Source organism: Astatotilapia calliptera, chromosome 22 (assembly GCF_900246225.1).
Source record: "Astatotilapia calliptera chromosome 22, fAstCal1.2, whole genome shotgun sequence".
NCBI classification, from domain to species: domain Eukaryota; kingdom Metazoa; phylum Chordata; class Actinopteri; order Cichliformes; family Cichlidae; genus Astatotilapia; species Astatotilapia calliptera.
Genome location: NC_039322.1, coordinates 23,939,297 through 23,955,408, shown reverse-complemented (window position 1 = coordinate 23,955,408; position 16,112 = coordinate 23,939,297). Strand labels below are relative to the sequence as shown.

Here is a 16,112-nt window from a genome sequence, read left to right as displayed (position 1 = left end):
GAGACTTTGCACTAACATCGTCACACATACGTTGATTATTAGCATCTATATATTTTCTTTTAAAAACAAAATCCCAATTCTTTTGATTTTTTGTTTTATCATCTTAATTTCATCCCACTCTCCCATGAATGCTGCATTATGTTCTATGCTCCATTTGTGTTTGTTTCATGAACCCTACGGCATGTTTTGCAAAATTTAATGTAAAACTGTTTTTAAATGTAATGTTTAATATGTTTTTTATAACAGACGAAATCTGGAGTGGGTTCAGTTAAAATACAAAGTGTAAAGGCTCGTCGTGTTTTTACCGGTGAGAGTTGCTTCACGCAGTTTGCAGTGCATCTTATTTTCTTTGACATCAAGTGTGAAATGTGTCCGTACGTCTGCTCTTCCCTTCCTCCCAAGCTTTCACAATTCGTTGCATTTTCATGAGAAACACGGAGCTCGTCGTACCGCCTCAGAAAATAAAACCAACAACCAAAAAACCAAAAAAAGCCAGGGGGGCAAATTAAACGTGCGTGTCTAACCTTACTGCACAAAAAGATTACTTCTGATTGGATCATCCACCTTTCTACACAACTTAATCAGTTCTGACTGGATCTCATCTCTCAGGAATTTTTTCATCTCATTTTTATTTAATGACGAAAGCACCGATACACCTAATCATAGTTTTTATTTAGCTTCCATCTTGTATTTGTAAGAAGAAAAACGATGAAAAATAAATGATGAAAATTATTGGGCAACAAAGTTAACACTGGTATAACGGCAGCAGTTTGAGGTTAAACGATCAGTCTGTGTAAATTTAGACTTACAAACAAGATATATAGATATAGTTTATTACATGTCTCCTAAAACTACAGGTTATGTGCGACCTGAGGTTTACAGTTTAGGTTTTGTGTGTATGTGTGTATAATTCTGATCATTCTGTTGTTATATACAGTGATACAACAAATAGAAATAAGATAAAGATCAATTTACTACAGACAGTTTTTACTAGTCTTACTAGCAAAAGTCATAGGTGGTTTTTGCTTGTGAGACTATTAAGGATTAGTTTATAGGATTATTATTTGCAGAGCATCAAATAAATGTCCTTTAAATTTGTTACTTAGAAGTCTTCTTAGTTTTAGTTTCACTTCCTTAAAGGATGGTTTCACATTTTTCAAGCCTGTCTAACAGTGCTCACACGCCTATACACAGTGACAGTTTCAGGTCACTGTAATCATTCCTCCTGTCCATACTGACTGTGAGGAGATCCCTCCCTAAAGCAATAACAGACCAGGGAACAAAATCCACGGTCATCATTCTGTGCAAATATACACGCTTTGTTACGCAGGTCAAGGTGGTATCTCTGTTACTGACAGTCTTTTCACTTCACTCCTTCTGTTCACTGTGGCGTTACAGTGGAAGAACAACGACACAAGTCACTTTGCAGAGTGTACTGTCACTCTCATTTTTAGGTATTTAAAACAATTCAATCGTAACAATCCCACTGGGGTTAGCAACGTGTTGGTGAAAAGAGAGCCAGAGTTGTTCCGTGGGGAGTATGCTTAGCTGTAGCAGCTACGACGTTTCAGTGTAGCTACAGTAGGTTCATGCTTCCCTGCTGTGTCTGATCTGACAAATGAGTTATTCTGTAAAGCTGAAATGTCTCACCCGGTTAGCTGTGGCATTACCACCCTTCCAGTCTGGCTTCTTAACTCATCTGCACTTATGAAATAAGTTTATTCGATAAAGCAGCTAGCCTGTTATTCTCTTCATTCTGCGCCCATAAGTGATGCAGGAAGACATTCAAACTAGAGTGTCCACATCTCTCTTTCTCTCTCTCTCTCCGTCCGTCCACTGTCTTCCAGTAAATGGAGGATAATTTTAGAGCGATAAAGAGCCCGGAGGATATCGAGGGGAGGGAACGCGCACACGCACACACAACAAGATGGTCCCTCATTCCCTGTTGCACCTGCTGACCCCACAGGATCCACCGAGATCTGCTACTGCTGAATGTGCGGCTTGTATATACACACACACACACACACACACACACACACACACACACACACACACACACACACACACACACACAGGAATGCGTACACACTTTGACTAATAGGCCTAATGCTTCCTGAAGAGGGCCCAGCACTGCATTAGCTACGGATGTGGGATTGATTTAGAAACTGAAAGCCTTCTAGTGTGTGTATGGGTTAGTGCTTGTGTATATGTGCTTGTGGGGGGAATATATTGTACACTCAGTGGTGTTTTTTCTTCAGTTCCACTCGTTTTGGCATTATTTATAAAAAAAATGAAGGAGTTTTACCAGTTTTAATGAAGGCTGTTCAGTGATGATGTATAATGTTTACATATATGCAGAGTTTCATGCCACAGTTTTATTCTTTTCAGAGCGTCAAAGCCTCAGCACAAATGTTTTGGCTGTCATCAGACACTTAAACTCTCCTACTAATTTTAGCCATAACAGAAGGTCTAATTAAGGCAGCCTGACCCCTCACACCAATTAAATGGTGGTGAATCTCAGGAAAACATTAGTCCTTCTAATGTTGGATTAATTCCTGACATCAGTTTTAAAAAAATTAAATTAGATAGATCAGTCCCTATTTCATTTCACAGCGGGCCTCAGTTCAAAGCGACGCAGACTGAACATGTGCAGTTTTTAACATCAGTTGCTGATAACAGCTGCATACAAATGCAAATGCAATTTAAAAAAAAACCCCAACTTTTTAGACTTTAATGTGCATAAAAAGTGTGAATAGCAGTTCCAAACACCACTCAGAAAGCAGGTAGAAGAGCAAGTCGTCACAGAGACAGCAAAACCTGTTATGTTAATGCAAAAGTACTATAAAATGAAATGCATTCATGAAGACGAGTCAAGTTGGTTAAGATGAAGTGAATATCATAAAACAGCAGCTCAAACACCGGGGAGTTATAACTGGGGATGTTGTGGCAGGCCTACATAAAAAGGAGTCTTGGTTCTGTGCTGCTGGTGAGGCGTGGGCATGTAAATCAGGTAAATCTGACGCAGGTGATTCTGCACCAAATGTAACAGCTAGCACAACAACAGAGACTACAAAACGCCGAGGCATAGCAGAGTCTCCGCTTCGCTTCAGTGGGTAATGATGGGAGGCCGTGGTGTGCTTTCTTCTCAGAGCTTCTTACTGTATAAAGGTTAACTAGTTAGGATGCCACTTGGAGACTTCACAAAGTGCCTTGTTATTTTTTTAGAGTAATGTTACACACTAAAGTTGTACTTTTGTCGTACCGTACTCGGCACTTTGACATAAGTAAACCAATCAGTTTACTTATGCCCAGCATTCCTCCTGGGATGTAGGCCATCAACAAGGGATCCTCCAAGGTGTTCAGTTTTGAGTTCTAGTCTTAATCTGATGTCAGGTGTGTATCAATTTCTTGTATTCTTTCGAAGGTCTTGTTGCGATGCATTGCATTCTTTGGCCTTCCTCTTTTTCTCCTCCCTTGGAGCTTCCACATCAGGGCTTGTCTGGTGGTGATGTTGTTGGTTGGTTTCTTCCTGTCCATCTTCATCATCTTCTTCCCATCTCTCCCTCTACAGGTACTTGCTTCACTTTTTTCCCCACAGGTCGTAATTGCAGATCTTGTTGAGCCAGTAGACCTTTAAAACTTTCCTCAGCCAGCTGTTGATCAACATCGGTATCTTATTAATTCAGCATCATAGAGCAACACAGATTTCACAATTGGTGTTCAAGATTCTGATCTTGGTGTGTTGGCTTTTGAGTATTTTGAGTTCCAGATGTTCTGGATCTGGACACTGATGGTGACCATAACTTAGAGGATAAATTTCATGTTGTATTAAATAGCACTGCTGGTCTGTGCGACTAGAATTGTTTTGACACACAAACCAAAGAGTCAGAAAGTCAGATTAGCACATTGTGTGAAGTTGTGCTTTTGTGGATGCAGAGAAATGCCGAGAATACTTAGTTTGGTTTAGGTGAGGGTATTGCCTGGGTAGAGTGTGCAGGAGACAGGACGGCTGCTCATTAGCTGTCAGTACACTGTACTAGTATCAGCGCTGCAAAAATTGGAGCAATCAGACATCATCAGCAGACGCTGTACCGGAAAAGTGGCAAATTAAAGGACATTGGTGCCTTTACATGCATCTGCATTGGATATAGTATCTTGAAAATCTTCAGGTTTATGGTGTTTGTGTGACCTGTGCAAAGGGTTACAGTTACACTGCCTCTTTTTTGCAGTAGAATAGACTTAAAATCTATTCCTTGATTTGTGATCATATTCTGTGCATTGTTTCGTGTAATGGTAAACTTAACCCAACCTTAACCGTCTGGTCTTCTTGTGTTTGCTGATAAACATCGGCAAACCATAACGTAAGCTTAACGTGAAGCCTTGTGGAATTTATAGGAGAAACAAAGAGGCCATGGAGCGTGGCATCTGCTGCCAGGTGAACGACAGTCGGTGCTGATAGAAAGAGCGAGGGCCGAAGTGGAACGGGTTAAAGCGTGCTGAGAGCAGAGGAGAGGGCGAGGTGGCCTGGGGGGGGAGGAGAAGAAGAAGAAGAGCAGAGAAACAGAAAAGCAGACGTGGAGGAGGAGGTGAGGAATTGATGAAGCAGAAAGCTGGGTTATTCCTGCTGTGAACCTATGTGTCTTTGCTCGGTGTGTGTGTGTGTGAGTATAAATGGCAGGCTTTGGCAGTAAATGAAACTGTTTATCAGATCAATATGGCCATCATCTCCCAGATGACTGTGGCCTCTGCTGAAGAGCAATCATAAATCACAACCAAATATGGAGGACAGCGATCTATACCTACTGAGTTTGTCGCTGCGTGCCTGCCTGTGTGCACGCGTGTGCACAAGGATGGACGCGGCTCTTTGTTTTTGTCTGTGGTAACTCGTCGGTGACAGTGTTAGTGCGTCCCGTGCGAAACAGTCGTCTTCTTTCTCTCGATGCTCTGGTTGAAGCAGAGATCTGAGATGAAGTAGTCACAAAATGGAGACAGGAGAAACACAGACCACACCTTATGTTATGAGCAAAAGGGAACAAACACGCAAACACACACATCGTGCGACACATCCTTCTCCATAGGGTTAACAGCAGTGCTCTTGCTCTGTCTGATGGCCCCCAGTGCTCTCACTCTGAATAATGTAGCCTCCCGATATCAGTGACAAGAGTCTCGAAACCAAAATAGCATCTTGAGCTCCGATAAATATAGAAGGTAATTAAATCGGCAGCAGGAGAAAGAGGCAGAGAAAAGCCAGGGAAAAAGGAAAGGTCTGCTTTATGTGCGAGGGTAAAACTCCCCTCTGCAGGGGATCGCGAGGATCGATTGAACGCCAGCAAAACGCCATTCGTTGTGTGGCCTCATTTTCCTCAAACTCGCTCTGTCGATTTTGTCATTTTCGGGGTAGATTTGCGTGCACGCACACACACGAGATATGCCGGTTGGACTGCGTGTGTTTCAGGGCCTTCAGAGCGCAGTGAGTCAGCACTATTTCAGCGGTTAGTTCTCATGAGACTCGGCTGTATGTGAGCGCCGGCTGCCATCTGCCTCTTGCCACTCTCTCGCCCTTTTTACTGCCTCTACCTGCCCCCCTCCCCCCTGCAAAAATCAGATGTTTGCACTTCATATGAATATGAATCTGGGGATTGATCCTGCGTGTGGCAGAGGAGTGGGGGGGTGAAAGGTTACCGGGGAGGTTTTGGATGTGCTTGTCAGAGCAGCCTGGCCCCCATCTTGACATGATCTCCCTCTGGGAAAGTGTGTGTGTGTACACGCGTCCACTCAGTGACATGTTGTGACAGAAACTGACTGACAAGCTCTTTGCAGCTCAACACCAACCACTGCAGAGAGACTAATGATGACATCTCTCAGGCCGTACACACTGCTTTCTTTTTCTCCCCCTCCATCTCTCACACACACACACACACACACTGAAACACTCACACTCACGATGTCTTCCTATCCCTCACTCTCTTTGTCTTGTGTTTCTCTCCCTCGACTACCTCTTCCTCTATCACACGCCCACACAGACAATGGCATCCTGTATATTGTCTCCCTGACGCAAAGGCGCAAACACTCGCACACACACATTCGAATCAACACACACACTCACACACTTAAATTCATGCCCACAGTCATACTAGTCTGCATGACAAGTATTTCTCAAATGCACATCTTCTTTTCTCTTGCATTGTCTGTCTCTCTCTCACATGCACACTCTCTCTTTTTCTCTTTCTCACACACACACAGACACACACACAAACGATGCACTACTCTCTCTGTCTTGGAATTTTACATTTTGATGAAGGAGGAAGCACGTCGTCCAATCAGAGCGGGGAGAGACCATCTCGGAGCAGACAGCAGGGAGGTTTGGAGGCAGTCGGCCGGGCCCTCCCTGTCAGCTCTGGCCCCTTACGTCCCCTTGGCTCGGTGCGGCTGGTGGTACGATCCACCAGTGGCTCGATAAGAACCCCCTCCTCTCTGTCTCCCCCTCTTCTGTCAGTGCTAGGGTGTAGCTGCTGATCCCATGGTACAGCAGCGAGAGAGAGAGAGTGAAAGGGAGGAGGAGGAGGGACATCAGGTGTCACAGATCTGCAACCCCAGTTGAAGCTGCATTACCACGACAACCAACTCCGGGGGTGCCTCCAGGTGAGTCTGAGGACACACACACACACACACTTTGATACACATGCTGTACACATGAAGTGACTGCACATGCAGGAACGTGTTGAATTGGCAGAGTTACATGCACAGGTGTTCAGCTGCTGATGTGCTCTGGCATGTGTCACTTTTTGGGATGCTGTTAACACAATAGTGGAGCTGAGTGGAGTGTGTGGATTTGTGTGTGTTTGTAGCCATGCCAGAATGTACAGTATATGCGTATATGTGTGTGTGCGTACATACGCCATCCCTCCCTGTGGTGGTGGGAGACAAAGGGTCCCCTCTGTCTGGCGCTGTAGCACCACTGCTCACACCTCCGCCAATGGGTGGGAAAGTTCTCCCTGTCAGCAATCATATGTGATCAGAAAAAGCCCCAAAAAAGAAGAAGTCAAATAGGATGCCCACCACCACCACCTCCCACCCCATCCTCGTCGAACACTCCTGACTCACGGTGATAGGAGGACACGGTCACAGCAGATGATCAGCCGGTCGGTGGGGGTGGGGGTGCGCTCTGAGGACACGGAGGCTGAGAGGAAGGGGGAGGGAGGGTGGTTGGCGGTCATGACACTACTGTAATGTGTAATAGACGTACAGAACGGGGTTAAAATCTGTGTGTCCGGGCTGGGGGGGGGGGGGGGGGGGGGCAGTGGGTTATCAGCCGTTCACATGACTACATGCATGCATGTGACAGAGTTCGAGCAGGCAGGGAAAAAATAGAACAGAGAGAGAGATGAGGAACATAAATGTGCCAATCCGTTACTGACCGATGATCCCAGACAAAGGGGCGTTGGATCATATGTGCAGTCTCGTGTCGTGGGTGGATGTGTGGGTGGGGGTGATGGGGGTTGGGTCCGTACATTGAATGGTATACGCTCCATAAACGCCTGCAAACTGTAACGCGTGAGCGCCACGTATGAGTATGGTGTTGTTCGTCTCCCGAAGATCACACGTGTGAGTTGCATTGCGCCGCTGTGTGCGTGGTCCTCTCTGACACCCTCGTTCAACCCGTCCCATTTGACAGCCGGTCGTCATCCCACCCTAACCCTCCGCCGTCTTGCAGCAGCAGCGGCACCAGCAGCAGAGCCTCCCTCTAACAAGGCTGTGAACTGGTTCAACCCCGTCCATATGACACTAAATTATCAATCCTCTCTTTGTGTCAGCTACTGTAATAGATGTTCTCATATCCTTAGGTGGCCTTTGTTAAATTCTGCCCATGTGACTGCAGATCTTTGTAGAGGGAGTGCAGTCTGGGGAAGTTTATAGTCCTCTTGATTAGCATTTTATGGGCTTTTATTTTAAAAAGGGGGGGAATGCTGTATCAGACAGTTGGATGCTTGAATTAATGAAGGTTTTTGCATTCAGAAGGACCCGTTTACTTTGGACAAAAATATCTCTTACGTAAGAAGAGACTATTCCATCTTTTTCCCACATCAGGTTTGTGGTGGATCGCGCAGTGTGGGTGAGACAAGAAAGTTAAGGGTCTACGAGGGTGGAAGAACCGGGCTCAGACCCGTGACACACAAGTGCACGGGACCCATATTCTGAACACAAGGAACGATGCATCGAAGTCAAACAGATGGAGGTTTATTAATTGCATGACAGGTGTGGGCTGTCACTCAGTGCTATTCTATACATCGTAAGATCTGAGTCATCCATATCCTCCCCAAAAAATGAAGCTTTCGGTGTCCAAACTGCACAGTCTGCGAGGGAAAATGGTGGTGACAAGAACGAGCTGTACGTTTCTCTTTCAGTGTCCTTTTCTTCTCTCTCCCTCCTTTCAATTTATTCCATTTCTCACTCTTCCATTTCCTCTTTTCTCCGAGCTCATATGCACACACTCATTCCCCCTCCTCCTCCTCCTCATCCTCCATATGTGAGCACTGACAAGCTGTAGGGCGTGCCCCCTCCCCACACACACACACACACACACCCAACACCGTAATGTACGTTTACAGCGAGCCATGCAGCGTACATACATCCACGCCATGTGGAGTTCACACACGGCTGCACACTCAGCTGACACGCCGGCCGTCATACGTGTCGTGGGTTTCCACTGAGAGGCCCCCCACGCAGAGACACACTTCAAAAAAGACGTCGAAGACCCACAATTAAGGCGTCCTCTTATATATTTTGGATAATATGAGGTAAGTGGCACAGCGCGGTTTGTTCGTGTGACGGCTCGAACGCTGCAAAATGACGGCGTAAGCAACAATTACCCTAATTGAAGATTCCAGAACAGTCCTGCAAAATGGCTGCCGAGCCGGCATGTCGTCTGTGATGGCCGACAAGAGTGTGTAGGTTTGAGGCGTGTATAGCTGCGTGTGTGTATTTGTCTGTCTGTATGCCTGATTGTATATAAATGTGTGTGTGTGTGCGATAAGTCTATATGAGAGTAATCCTGCGTTTGCTTTTTTTTTTTTTTTTTCGTTTGCTTTGTGTCAGGGGAAGTCTCCGCTCGCCGGAGAGCTCTGCTAATCCATAATTACCCACCTCAGTATACCTAGACTGTAAGAGCCATTATGTCAAACCATCTTACTGTAACAGTTGATGATTATGTTTCCTGGCTTCGGTAAAAAAGCGCAGACGTTTAGCTTTGAGAAGAAGACTCAACATCTCCGTTTTTTTATTTTTATTTTTTTGGCTTTCGGCTTCACGGCGGCCATCTTCAAAACGTCTGCGTTATCACAAGATCGCCATTAAGGTGCTGAATGTGTTCTGCCGAAAAGCTGACTTTGTTGTTTCTTTACAGCTCTCTGCCTTGGCCAGTCCAGGACCCAAATGCACGGCCAGCACCACGTCCAGCTACCCACCCACCCATCCATCCGCCCAAACAGCCAGCCCAGCCCTGCGCAGAACTGGCAACTCGCAGGAGTCATCAGGGTTAGTGCTCCATTGGCACGCCTCCGTGCCAAAATCATATCGTAAACCTATAGATCTGCACTTAAACCCAAAGGCCAGACAATCAGATAATATGGAGGAAAAGCCGAAGCGGGTGAATGAACAAAGAGCCGCTAATAAAACAAGGCTGCTTCTCGCAGTCACAATCCGAGCGACGAAAAGCGGCGTATCCTTGTCATCTTAAGGGGGGTGGGGGTTTACTGACGGCCATTTTGTTTGTTGACATCCTCGGATCTCTTCATGCGTTTACACAAAGAGCACAGAGTTCATTTTCCTCATCAGTTCTCTTCTGACAGCAGCTCGATACATTATCTAAGAAAGAGCAGCTTCCAGAGGTGGCTGCCTGCTTAAGTACACACGCACACATGTAGTCGCACACGCTTTTGTACAGAGATAAGCAGCATTCTTTCATTTACATACCCACTTTTTTCTGCTCTTATTAGCCTACACACACACACACACACACACACACAGATTATAAGCATCACTGGATTAAGCTAAAGCTGTGCCGTTTTGCTAATAATTCAAATACTGCAAGTGCTCGCCTTTTCTGCAGTTCATCAGGGAGACGCTCTAAAAAGACAAAGCTGAACTAAATGACTACCAGCGCTCGGGCCTTATCGCGACTGTGTGGGTGTGCGGCTTGTGTGCTCATGTGTAAGAGAGAGCGACGGCGTGTGTGCGCGTGCGCACGCCAAAGGTCGGGCGTACACATATAGATCTCTGCCGCCGCTTCCAGTGCATTTGTCAAGCGATGGCATGGACACAACGTCCTGTCGAATAGCGGCGAGGAAAGACGGAGACGAGTAACGCGCCGCCGTACGTTCACACGAGACGGGCCTGCTGATGGGGTGTGTCTGTGGATGTGTATGTATAGGTGTGTGTGACATAAAGAGAGTATGCGTGTGAACGTGAGATACCTCTGCTATCTGCTATTGATTGAGTGTATAATTGTCTCCCCTACGCTCTCGCTGCCAACTACTGTAATATCAATACAAAGGAGCCATTAGCTTAATGCCTATAAATACAATAGAGGCTCCAGGGGAGAAAAAAAAGGCAGCTTGGCTTTAAAAAAAAAAAAAATAGAAGAATTTAAGAAAACGTCGAATATGATCTCTGAAATTACCTTCTACTCTTAATGGGGACCAGATAACCGTAAACGCACCGTGTTGTTTTCTAAATGAGACAAACGCACATCCTGCGATATTTTATCCGTCATAATATCTGATAATTATACGTGCTGTTACAGAGCAGTACAAGTAGAGACTCACTTAAAAGAGCTTCTGGTTTTCGGTGCTAACCTAAGGACAATTTAAAAATCGGGCCATACAAGAGGTAAAGTTAAAGAGGCCGAAGTAAAGACATAATCTTGTTTTCTTAAACTGTTTGAATGGAATTATATGGATGCTCACTTTGGACTAAAAGGTAATATGAGGACATGAGTGTGTGTGTGTGTGTACCTGTGTTTGGCAGACGGCCTTTCAGACCTGAGTAAAAAGGAAATGGATGCTTGGCAAATGCTCAGCCAGCATCTTTATCGCTGCTGCTCTCAGAGCTGACCACCACAGCTCCTTAATAACAGACACACAAAACACAGAGTCACGTCTATTTATACTCGCAATAACACCTCGCAGCCTGTCAGTACCTTTCTAGAGATAATATATAAGATGTGCCGCCATACAGCGGACCGCTCGGCTCCATTAACGCAGACAGTTATCATCTGATTTAAAGAGGAAGAGGAAGGAAACGGGAAACTAAAGAAATCATCATTGTGACCATTTTTTTCTTCGTTTTCCCCAGCGTGTGATGATTTGCTAAAAAAAATAAATAAATAAAGAGGAGGAGAGTTTGACAGAAGTGGGTATTGCGGTTAATAATGTGGGTCTAAAATGCAGAGAGGGGAGGATGTTCTCCACAGCAAAGCTTTTTGCCTCCCTGGCTTCCTTCCCAAGACAACAGACATCGTCATTTTCCAACTCAATTTACAGACGCATTAGGAGATGCTGAGACGCGCCCAACTCTCTCAAATGCAATCAGCCCGCCTGTGTGTTTTAAGAGGAAATTGAGGGTGCCTTCTTTATCGACTCCTTTTTGACTTCTCCTCTCGTCTTCTGGAGACTCGCTGTTTTTCTTTTTCTGCATGCAGACTTTATTCACAGCCAACCTTTCCTAATTCGACTTCCTTTTACATGAAAATCTGAGCACGTGTGTGCTGAAACCATTCTGTCAAAGCTTTAGATGTAGTCATCATTTATGCTGTGGTAGGTTCAAAATATCACTGCTCTTTAGATTTCAAAAAATCAGGTCTGTCTTTAGCTGCTTGGTTAATGTTCATTCATCTGAGCACATTTTGCAAATTTTTGATTATTTTTAGGTGCCGAAGAACAACAAAGCCCTTTAAGTCCTAAGATTTAAGGCCTCACGTCTCCTGAAAAGAGGTTTTTCAATCAATCTCACAGTTTTATTTCAGTTAATGTTATTTCTAAGCTTCTTTTTTTTTTACAAAGGGCCCATCTAAAATTAAATGCAGGGCTAAATGTTAAATGCAGCCCACCACATACTTACTTAATTACCAAAAATAAGCTAGTTTGACAGTTTTGTTTCTGTTGATCTCAGATCCTGATATAAATAAAGAAGCACTCTTTAAACCTGGCTTCGTGAAACCAGCAGATTCTCTCTGTCTCTGTAATTGATTTCACACGTTTAAGCTTCGCAGTAGTTTTGTGAGTGTGCTTAGTGGAGACACTCAGGACAAAGTCCACTCTATCCACGTAGTTCCAGTTGCAATGCCTACAATCCTGCAACGTGCAACATCCTGTTTGACCCTTAGCTAAACATATGACTAATTGCGAGCTCAAGGTAATAAAAAAAAAAGCAAAAAACTGAAGAGGCAGGAGCAGACAAAGGAGGAGGGCCGGCAGCGGCAGAAATCAGAGGAAGAGATGGAGAAAGCGGCGGTTGAAAGAGAAGAAAGAGACACGTTTGAATAGATCTGCCATTACGCCGCCTTATCTTTCGGTTCCTGCGTTCTCGCACAAATGTCACAGATCATTCAGCCTCTTTTTTCACCCTCCATTTCTCTCAGCATCACCCCATTTCTTGTACCAGCTGTTCACTCATCTGTTTCACTTTTGATCTGCTCATTTTTGCATCACACTCTTTCTCTCTGCCTCCTTAACAATTTTTTTTCCTCCCTCTCTTATAAGCCTTAAACACTCACTTTTCTTCAATAAGCACTTCTCCTGAATCGCCCTCTGAGAACTCGCTCACATGTATAGCGCCAATATTGATTATTTCTCACTCGGCGAGCACACAAAGCGTTATTCGTATATGCTGTTAAATGGCTTTTTTTTTTTTTTTTGTCTGCCGAGCAGCTGTGTAGATCCATAGTGCTCAGGTGGAGGTGGGGAAGTGAGGAGGAGGGGTAGTGGAGGGGGGGTCTCTCTCTCCTAGCTTGTGGACGTTATCTTGAAACGAGGGGCTGGCTGCCATAGCAACCATATGATGAAGCAGGCAGGGCTATTTAAAGGAATTCAGCTGCTGCTCGCGTTCCCGTCAGCTTCAAACCGGTCCAGCGAAAGACAAAGAAATAGATCCCCGTCTTTCCGAGCCCTCCGATCTAATGGCTCGGTGACAAAATGGAGAAAATGTGACAAAGGGAACGTCTAAATGTAGACGTACTCCCCTTAAACAACTTACAATACGTACAATACTGAAATATTCTGTTTTGTTTGGTTTTTTGTTGTTGTCTACAACTCCTCAGGATGTATTCTCCAAGCACCATTTGAAGTGTTTTTAATAAATCAGCTTTAATCGCAGCCTTCCCGGCAAATCTCGCATCCAGCTTCTAACTGCAAAAAAACGAATGCACTTCCTGTTTTCTGTTAAAATATAAAATGTAGTTAAAGCTTGATGTTTGTGGCATTTTCTTTATTTTACATTGATGTGTATATGCTTGAATTATCTGCAGAAGGGGCCACTGTACTGTGTAATGTCTCAAATTATTCATGACAAATAAACCCATACTTTTCCTCCAGAGAGGTATTTCTCAGTGGACAGCAGCAGCACACGAGGAAACAAGTGCGAGACGAAGAACAACTGCTGTGCACACACACACACACACACACACACACACACACACACACACACACACACACACACACACACACACACACACACACACAGAGGAAAGCAGAGAGCGCGCACAAAGGGAACACACTCCTCGTACACCGCTTTCTCTGTCAGTATAGTCATTTGAAGATGCAGACTTGAAGGAAAGCGTACATATATTTCCTATTGCCCTCTTGAGGAAATTGGATTTTAGCTTAGCCTCCCATGTGTCGCAACATTTAACTGATGAATGAGAGGCAGTGCTTTATTTTTCTTTTACTTCTCCATCTCAGCTTTACACCAAATAAGCCCCCACAGGAAGCTGTTATGAGCACAGTATTCAGGATATAAAAGTTAGTTTTCCCAAGTCAGCAAATTAAGGCAGAGATCAAATAAGCTGCAGCAGCCTGGGCGATCCAGGAGTGAAACAGTGATGTTTATTAATCAAGGGGGAGGAGTCCAGACAGCACTTCATTTTTGACCTTAATTGTAGGTATTTGTGTGACGTTTACACAGTTTCCTAAACTGTTAATGGTTTAATTAAGAAAATAATGGGAAGGTTAATTTATATTAAACATGACAGCTAGTTGCAGACTTACTTTAATGGGTCTGTTCCAGAACAAATTAGCATCAGCTAGAAAAGTGAAAACGTTTAACACTTTGGAGGAATCAGACTCGCTGGTTTGGGATGACTGGGTGGATAGGTGATTCTTCCTCTCTCATTAATGTTCTTTTATCATGCTGATATTCACCACCATTTTAATTTGAAGTGCACAATAACGGATAAAACCACTGGTGTTCTTTATCACTGAGTCGAGCCCAGCGTGCTGTTCCAAAGCCTGTGAGAGCAGTCAGGAAGATTTAAAGTGCTTCATAGAAGCAAAATTATGAGTGACCTCTCTCGTAACACTCCCTCCGCTCGTAATACTCGCTCCGCTCTTCACTCTGCTCTTTATCTCACTCTAATCCCAACTCATTTCATATGCTAAGTAAAAGCTTATATCCCCTCTTCACTGTACGTACACACACGCACTTCATCGCTGTGGCGTGATTATAAAATTTGCATAGAGGATGTTTTCGGAGCTGTGGAGAGCTAAAGCGGGGGTTGTGGGTGGTCTAATGTCTGGCAGGTGTAGAGAGGTGGGACAGAGACTCCCAGAATCTCGCTCACGTCTGGATTTACGATAACCCAACAAGAGGAACCCAGAGAAAGTTCCCTCGTGTCTCGGCGTCTCTCTCTCTGCTCGCCTCAGATGGTTTCCTCGGATTCTAATTTGCATCTTCTTCTTCCTTTTTTTCTTTTTTCACAGCTGCCACAGATGTAGCGAAGATTAGGAGAGAGAAGAAGAGGCATAGCTGACTCTGTGCACCCAGGGAGGATGCAATGAGGTGGAACTGCCTCTCAGTTTCCCACTGGAAAAAAAAACTTTACCCATCAGAGCGCCATCTGCTGACACGGACACGGTGGGGCGGGACAGCTGGTGTTGTGAATCAGGCCGCCACAGTCCAGGGACCGGCTACTTCCCAACACCAGGGTCTCACCATCACCCCTCACATCTCATTCTGCGTGTATTTGTCAGCTAATGTTCTAGTTTGGTTGTTGTTGTAGTCTCTTACATTCGTTCATGTTGTTACTTGTTTGTTTTTTGTAAAAACTACTTCTCACTTGACTGAAAGTAAAATTGCCTGTGTTGTAAATTACACACTATAATACCTGAAAAAATACAGCAAAAAACCCAGTTGAAGTGCCATTGTGAGAGTAAATCTTCCAAAAAATATGGAAAAAATGAGACTATAAATTATCTGTCGTTTTAGTAGGGTAATTAAATAAAGTCGTCAAAATATTTCTGAGAACATTTGTCAGTTTTTTTGTTGTTGTCCCAATTATAATTTGTAATAAAATGTCAGAGTTGCCAATACTCCTCACTAGTTCCATCCATATTAAATAGGAATCAAACAGTAATGGGATCCCACAGGGCTCTATTTTGGGGCCTTTATATTTGACTTTTTGACCTCACGATCTGAAAGTTTCAGTGATGTAAATAAACTTAATTTATGACTGGACATCTGGACATTTATGGTTTTGTGTGATAAGCCCAAGGAAAGGGCTTACTGTGGTGCCAGCGCTCTTGAACTTTAGTGCACACTGACTGAATCACATAAGCCCCAACACATGTGAAACTTAACATTATAAAATGTGATGAATATATGGCACATCAGTTTTACCTCCTTCTTATTAATCTGCATCCATCATTATGCTGCATTCATCTCGTTTCCCCGTTTCAAGAGATGCATGATCTACTTGAAAACTATGCACAAAATACATAGCATACTTTTTTCAGACATCTGCATGAATAGCTGGCACAAGTGTGGTTGATGGAAAGAAGTATATAAAACACCTCTAAAATTAAGCCCCGCTTTCAGGATGCTATAGCCATAATTGGGCATTT

The 16,112-nt window shown here is 44.2% G+C and overlaps 1 long non-coding RNA gene across 1 annotated transcript; it reads left to right on the top strand.

The window, feature by feature from the left end:
- The first annotated feature begins 6,501 nt into the window (after positions 1-6,501).
- On the top strand, positions 6,502-15,516 carry LOC113014598 (uncharacterized). The gene is made up of 3 exons (XR_003270980.1): positions 6,502-6,642; positions 9,404-9,534; positions 14,973-15,516. It is a non-coding gene; the product is annotated as an uncharacterized LOC113014598 (long non-coding RNA).
- Positions 15,517-16,112: the final 596 nt, after the last annotated feature.